Source organism: Lepidochelys kempii, chromosome 14, assembly GCF_965140265.1.
Source record: "Lepidochelys kempii isolate rLepKem1 chromosome 14, rLepKem1.hap2, whole genome shotgun sequence".
In the NCBI taxonomy this organism is placed as follows: domain Eukaryota; kingdom Metazoa; phylum Chordata; order Testudines; family Cheloniidae; genus Lepidochelys; species Lepidochelys kempii.
Window position 1 is genome coordinate 31,509,088 of NC_133269.1, and position 7,922 is coordinate 31,517,009.

At 49.9% G+C, this 7,922-nt stretch overlaps 1 protein-coding gene across 5 annotated transcripts in view; it reads right to left on the bottom strand.

Annotated features, from left to right (window-relative positions):
- LOC140898275 (butyrophilin-like protein 2) overlaps positions 1-7,922 on the bottom strand; it is a 1,102,357-nt gene that overhangs the window by 183,445 nt on the left and 910,990 nt on the right. The gene's annotated exons all lie outside the window — the stretch shown is intronic.

Consider the following 7,922-nt stretch of genomic DNA (forward strand, 5'->3'; position numbering starts at 1 on the left):
GCAGCAGGTTTAAAACAAACAAAAAAAAGTATTTCGTCATACAACGCACAGTCAATCTGTGGAACTCTTTGCCAGAGGCTGTTGTGAAGGCCAAGACTATAACAGGGTTCAGAAAAGCACTAGATAAATTAATGGAGGATAGGTCCATCAATGGCTATTAGCCAGCATGGGCAGGGATGGTGTCCCTAGCCTATTTGCCAGAAGCTGGGAATGGGCGACAGGGCTTGATGATTACCTGTTCCATTCATTCCCTCTGGGGCACCTGGCATTGGTCACTGTCAGAATACAGGATACTTGGCTAGATGGACCTTTGGTCTGACCTAGTATGGCCATTCTTATGTTCTTATAAAACAAGTTTATTAACTACAGAAAGATAGATTTTAAGTGATTATACGTGATAGCAAACAGATCAAAACAGATTACCTAGCAAATAAACAAAATTGGAAACTAAGCCTAAATTACTCGAAAGATAGGATTTGAATTAGCAATATCTCCCCTTGTCTGATGATACAAGCAGGCTTGCACATTCTTAAGGCACAAGGAACATGTGCCTTGCAGCTTGGCTTCCCTTCCCCTGTTCCCAATCCTTTGTCTTCCAGAGCTTCTTTCAGGTGTTGAATTGTGGGGGAGCGAAGACAAATCATGATGTCACTCCCCACCTTATATAGTCTCTCCATATGGCAGAAACCTTTTGTTTCAAGCTAAGTTCCCAGCCCAGTTCACGGAAAAACACAGGTACCAAAATGGAATTTAGTGTCATGTGGTCTGGTCACATGGCCTTGCATGCCTTGCTGGGTCACAGGAACCATTACTCATAGACTGGCTGAAACATTCCCCAATGAAGACAAACCTTTTCCATGGTCCATTGTCTTTGCTGATGGGCTATTAGCACTTTCTAGCTTCTTCACTGTTATACCTGAGAGGCTAGTTGTGTGTGTTACCCAGAGTAAGCACAGTTGAAATACAGATACATAATTAATATTCATAACTTTAGATACAAAATGGTACATGCATACAAATAGAATAATCGTACTCAGCAAATCATAACTTTTCCATAGATCCCTCACATGACACACTTTGTACAAGATGTATCATAATTATGTCATAATCATATCATTATGATATCATTATGATGAATATGGGGTGCTGTGTCACACCTGCATTATGCGGTTTATCTCCTTTATGGATTGTCTGATGTGTATTAAGGTGTGATCTCAGAATGAATCGTTTCCCCCATTCGAGGCATTGATTGGGTTTCTCTTTATTGTGATTTGTCTGCTGGACTGTGGTTTCCTCAGGATCCTTGAATCCTCCCGCATATTTGAGAGATTCAGCCACCTTCTTCCTGGGGTGGTTTCCGAGCAGCCTCTCTGACGCATGCCAATTTCCACAGGTTTTTCCTTCTTCCAAGCACTGTGAGAAATTCCCTTCAGCTCTTCTCACAAAGGTCCCCTGTGGTTCCACTTTCCCAGGAACTTCCTGATGTTGATTCTGTTCCTCGTTCTCACTCACTCTCTCATCACCTGCTGGGAGACAGAGAGACAATTCAGGCAGGAGTAAATGCCTGTGCTGGGGAGAAAAAGGAATAGCACAAAGGGAAAACCCAACACAATAAAGTTTCAAAGACTGAACAACTGTATTGTGCCTCCACATCCCATCCGAACACTCACAGGGAAGGAAACTCCTGCAGCTTACAGGACGATTGGAAAGCCATGAATGATATATATTGACTACAGCCCTGCATTGGATGAGATGAGGCAGGACTGAGGCATTTGCTCACACCACGTTTTTGGGATTCTCAACATTTTCCCTCATTTGCCAGGTGGTTTCTCTGTCCATTTCACTGACTCCTTACCTATGTGGGTACCTCTCAGAATCACCCTTTCCTGGAAGGCCAGGAGATCAGGTACCCATGGCTCTTCCCCTCATTCCAGCCGGGTGATTGGGTCAGGTTTGGGAATGGGAAATCCTGCTCAGGGACTGAAATGAGAAAAGATCAGGGTGCATGGAGGATTGGTAGAGTATTTGTCACAAAGGACATTCCATGAATTGAACCTATCCCCATACTGTGCTGGGGGAACATGGAATCCAAGAGGACGGGAACACGGTTGCTGAGCCCCCTGGGGAGAGACAGATGTCTGGAGAGGTGAGGGGAATTGTCATGCCCTCACTAGGAGTTTTCAGGACCTGTGCACACTGATGGCCTTGCTGACACACACACAGCTCTGGAGTTAAAACCCTCCCTATTTATAAACCGGGAGAGCCCAGAGCCCTCCCATGGCTGGAGCTAGTCCCAAGAAGTGAGGTGAACAGGAATTCTGTGTGTAAGTGAGAAACAGTACTGACAAGACAATACATGGCTTCTACCCCCTTGAAAGCTGGAGGCGTGGGGATGATTTAGCATGTCCATTAGCTTTTGACACCCCTGTCCCATTGGAGATGCAAATCTCTCTCACACTGCAGCTATGGCATACAGGACCCATTCACCTCCAGTCCAGCTCATCAGGGAAGCACCTGACCAGATTTGGAAATGCAGACCCACGATTTCTAATAGCTGAGGGGACAGGAAATCCTTACCCAGCAAGGTCACAGTCTCATAATTCTCCTGCATAATGTCCCAGTAGAGGGCTCTCTGACTGGGGTCCAGCAGAGCCCCCTGCCCTCGGTGAAGTACACAGCCACCTCCTCGAAGGTCACCGGAATCTGAAACAACAGGTGCTCCCCACTCAGTACCTGCTGCCCCAGCCAAAATCCCACTATTCATAAGAAAGAAAGAAAGAAAGAAAGAAAGAAAGAAAGAAAGAAAGAAAGAAAGAAAGAAAGAAAGAAAGAAAGAAAGAAAGAAAGAAAGAAGCTGGGGGGGAGGGCACAGAGTAGCAGAATCTCACCCCACCTTGCTCAGAAGGCTTCAGGGAGTAGCAAGAGACCGAGAGCTCCCAGCAAACAGAGGAGGGCAGGGTCTTCTCATTTACCACAAACCTACCAGGCTAGAGGTGGGCAAACTACGGCATGCGGGCCACATCTGGCCTGCGGGACCCTCCTGCCCGGCCCCTGAGCTTCCGGCCCCTCCCTTGCTGTTCCCCTCCCCCACAGCCTCAGTCACTGCGCAGCCAGCGCAATGCTCTGGGTGGCAGGGCTGCTGCAGAGCCCGGCCTGACCCGGTGCTCTGAGCTGCATGGTGGTGTGGCTGGCTCCAGCTGGGAGGCGCAGTTGTAGCTCTGCCAGGCACCGGTGCTCCAGGCAGTGCAGTAAGGGGGCAGGGAGCAGGGGGGTTGGGTAGAGGGCAGGGGAGTTCAGGGTGGTGGTCAGGGGGCGGGGGTGTGGATAGGGGTTGGGGCGGTCAAAGGGCAGGGAGCAGGGGGGTTGGGTAGAGGGCAGGGGAGTTCAGGGTGGTGGTCAGGGGGCAGGGGTGTGGATAGGGGTCGGGGCGGTCAAAGGGCAGGGAACAGGAGGGTTGAATGGGGGCAGGGGTCCTGGGGTAGTCAGGAAGGGGCGGGGGTTGGATGGGGCAGCTGGGGGCAGTCAGGGGCAGGGGTTCTGGGGGCGGTCAGGGGACAGGGAGAAGGGGTGGTTGAATGGTGCAGGAGTTCCAGGGGGGCAGTCAGGGAACAGGAGGGTTGAATGGGGGCAGGGGTCCTGGGGTAGTCAGGAAGGAGGGGGGGGGTTGGATGGGGCAGCTGGGGGCAGTCAGGGGCAGGGGTTCTGGGGGCAGTCAGGGGACAGGGAGAAGGGGTGGTTGAATGGTGCAGGAGTTCCAGGGGGGCAGTCAGGGAACAGGGGGGGTTGGATGGGGCAGGGGTCCCGGGGGGGTGTCAGGGGGCAAGAAGCAGGGAGGGGGCGGATAGGGGGTGGGGGCCGGGCCGTGCCTGCCTGTTTGGTGAGGCACAGCATCCCCTAATTGGCCCTCCATACAATTTCCGAAACCTGATATGGCCCTCAGGCCAAAAAGTTTGCCCACCCCTGTACTAGGCAGACACCTACTAGGCACAGGCTGAGGTGGGAAGCAAAGTTCCAAGCAGGGAACAGAGACCCAAATCCCAGCACCTTCCCTTTCTATTTCACCGCAGTCTCTGGCTAGGGGGTTCAGGCTCCAGCACTCTGGTCTGTTTTCCCAGCCCTGTCCAGGGGGGTTGTTTCCTGTTCCAGAAATAGGGGAATGTTCACCCCACCCTTCCCATGGGCCTATTCATAAATCAGGCCTTAGCCTGAGCAAGTCCCAATGGGTTTTTGGCACCCTGTCCTCTCCCTGCCTCACCCTGTGTATTTCCTCCCCCTCCCCCCACCCTGACCACAGCACAAACCTACCAGCAGCTTCCTGAAAATCCCCTACCTGAGCTGGCTCCACCACAGCCATTTCCCTGCCCCATCCTCTGGAAGACTGGACAATCTGGAGGGAAACAATTGTTAATATTCAGCCTGTCAGAGAGAGAAAGGAAATTGGGGATGTTTCAGAAGGGGCTTTCGTCCATTTCACTCCCTGATTAGACCCAGCCAAGGTCAGTCTTCATCACACATATAGGGCTGTATGAATTTAATGTGCTCCCTTTCGGACTGCGAAATGCATCCACCACCTTCCAGACACTGGTAGATAACCTTCTGGCTGGATTTGGGGACTTTGCAGTCGCCTGCCTTGATGATGTAGCTATATTCTCAGATTCATGGGCAGAACACCTGGTACATCTCCAAGCTGTCTTCCAGCGCATAAGGGAGGCAGGATTAACCGTTAAGGCCAAAAAATGTCAAATAGGCCTAAACAGGGTAACGTACCTTGGACACCAGGTGGGTCAAAGAACTATCAACCCCCTACAGGCTAAAGTAAATGCTATCCAAAATTCGCCTGTCCCTAAGTCAAAGAAGCAGGTCCAATGCTTCTTGGGCTTGGCCAGATATTACCGATGATTTGTACCACACTACAGCCAAATTGCCACCCCACTGACATACCTAACCAGGAAAAAACAGCCAAATGCAGTTCAGTGGACTGAGAAGTGTCAGAAAGCCTTTAACCAGCTTAAGGCAGCCCTTACGTCTGACCCTGTACTAAGGGCAACCAACCATTCGTCATAACCACAGATGCGTCCAAGTGTGGTGTAGGAGCAGTTTTAATGCAGGAAGGACCAGATCAACAATTCCATCCTGTCGTGTTTCTCAGCAAAACACTTTCTGAGCGGGAAAGCCACTGGTCAGCCTCAGACAAAGAATGTTACGCCATCGGGTACGCTCTGGAGAAGCTACGCCCAGACATTTGGGGATGGCGGTTCCACCCGCAGACTGACCATGCTGCACTGAAGTGGCTTCACACAGTCAAAGAGAGGAACAAAAAACTTATCCAGTGGAGTTTAGATCTCCAAGACTTTGATTTGAAAATACAACACATTTCAGGCACCTCTAACAAAGAGGCTGATGCACTCTCCTGGGAAGGTTTCCCAGAATCAGCCAGGTAAAAATGTCCCTGTATTCTAAGTCAGTGTAGTCCTTGAAATGTGAAAAATACAGTTTAGGTCTTTATGTGATTAGTAGTAAAATTAGAGGTGCATGTATCTTATTAATTCTGTTTCCTAAACCTCCAGGAAAAAATCCCAGACTGTGTGGACCCGACCTAAACCAGGCTGGCCAGCACCATCTGTGATTTGGTGGTGGTGGTGGTAGGGGGTGATAAATGAAAGGGGTGGGGGGAAGCTCCCTTTTATGGACACCCAGCCAGCCAGATAACATTTTTCTTAGTAGTTGTTCTCTACTTGCTTTTCCTGTAAAGGGTTAACAAAGTCTCCCTGCACAGGGAAAAGGAAGGGAGTGGGCACCTGACCAAAAGAGCCAATGGGAAGGCCAGAACTTTTTAAAATTGGAAAAAAACTTCCCCTTTGTCTGTCTGTTGTTCTTCTCCGGAGAAGCAGAAACAGGGCTGAAACTATGCTGTAAAAGCTTTGGGCCAGGTATGAAAAAATTATCAGCTCATACCTAGAAACTACTCATCTGAAACCCCAGATATGTAAGTAGATCAGGAAATGTCTAGGAAGATGCAATTAGGTTTATCTCTTTTATTTCTTTATGGCTTGTGGACTCCTCTGTGCTAACCCCAGGTGCTTTTGTTTTGCTTGTAACCTTTAAGCTGGACCTCAAGAGAGCTATCTTGGTGCTTAATCCTTGTAATTGATTGTTTTTTTTTTTTTTAAATCTAGCAAAAAGCCTAAGTTCCAAATGTATTTTCTTTCTTTATTTTTGTTTTTAATAAAATTTACCTTTTTTTAAGAACAGGATTGGATTTTTGTGTCCTAAAAGGTTTGTGCATGTGTTGTTTAATTAGCTGGTGGCAACAGCTAATTTCCTTTGTTTTCTTTCTCAGCTCTTCCCCAGGGGGCGGGGGCTAAAAGGGGTTGAGGGTACCCTACAGGAAGGAATTCCCAAGTGCGCCTTCCTGGGTTCTCAAAGGGGTTTTTTGCACTTGGGTGGTGGCAGCATCGACCTATCCAAGGTCAGAGAAAAGCAGTGAACTTGAGAGCGTAATACAAGCCTGGAGCGGCCAGTATTAATTTTTATAATCCTTGTCGGCCTCCACCTTCTGCACTTGAACTGCTAGAGTGGGAATTTTAAACCCTCCCAGGAAAAGAGTCTCTGAAGCAAATGCTAGAAAAGAGTAGGATCAAAAGAGCCACTTTGGGGAATTCCCCTGACACTGTCCTTGAGGGCAGCGCATCCCTCCCGCAGTGACTCAGCAGAGACAGGAACTGGCTTCTGCTCTCTGGTCCTCACGTTGTTCCCAGGACAGTCAATCTTCCCAGGGTGGGGCAGCAAATGGATCTAGGTAGGGTTGGGACCTGGGAATCTCTTTTTCCACTTATTGTTCCTGCTGCCCCTTTCAGTCTCCTTCCCTTTTCTCCCAGTGCTTTATCTGTAATGAAAGAGGTGCTGGGGCTCAAGCAATTTTTTTTACTTTCATAACTGACATGGCAAGCCCAGAGGTGCTGGGGCTCAGCTCTGGCAAGCCCTGGCACACATTAAGCACTGCTTTCTCCCCTCTTGTACAAACTCACCAGCGGGTCCCTTAAAGGGGGCTTTTGTGCAGTCACTTTCCTGCTAGTCCCCAGCACTTTCCCCCAGGTCTGTCCCATCATCTGGAGTCTCAGCTCAGGAGTTGGAGTCAGCAGAGCCCAGGGCTGCCTCAGGGGTCTCATTCTAGCCACCAGAGAAAGTCCCCAGCTGGGCTGGGCACGGAGGAAGCTATAATGAAGGTCTTTCCCCAGCACAGACCGCACTGGGGGAGCAGCAGCTGCTCAGGTTCCCAGATCACAGTGCAGGGAGCTGCATCTGCCCCAGGGAAACCAACTCCAGAGCTCTAATACCATGAGCAGAGAGAGACAAGGTGGGTGAGGTAAGAGCTTTTATTGGACCAACTTCTGCTGGTGAAAGAGATACGTGTATGAGCTACACAGAGATCTTCTTCAGGCCAGAGAGAGGCAGACACCAGCCTCTTCTCTCTAAGTAATACTGAGATCCTGCTGGTGGCAGCAGCTAATGACTGTGCCCCACTGGGCTCCCTGGGCAGCCGCAGGGACAGCCAGGCAGATACTGATCCCATTTGCCCATCTGGACCCACCCCCTGCTATTCTGGGGGTGACTCTGAGCCCTGAATCCTGCACAGAAATCCAAGAGGGACCCTGGTCCATCCTGTCACCCCAAACAGTCCCAGTCAGAAGCCAGAGCCCAGAAATCATGATTTTGGCCTAAGAAAATAATGCAATAGTGTGTCTGTTGGGGGGTGAGTTCTGTGGGGATATTCACCTTGTAGCTTTGGAGCCCTTAGGGGTTAGTCCTTTGCCGCCCCCTCACCCCCAACACTTTGACCGTTTCCAGTAAAAACAAAATCTCCCGTGGCTGCTGGGTGGGGAAGACCCCTCCCCCTCTTACTGCCCCTGGCCTGTACCATG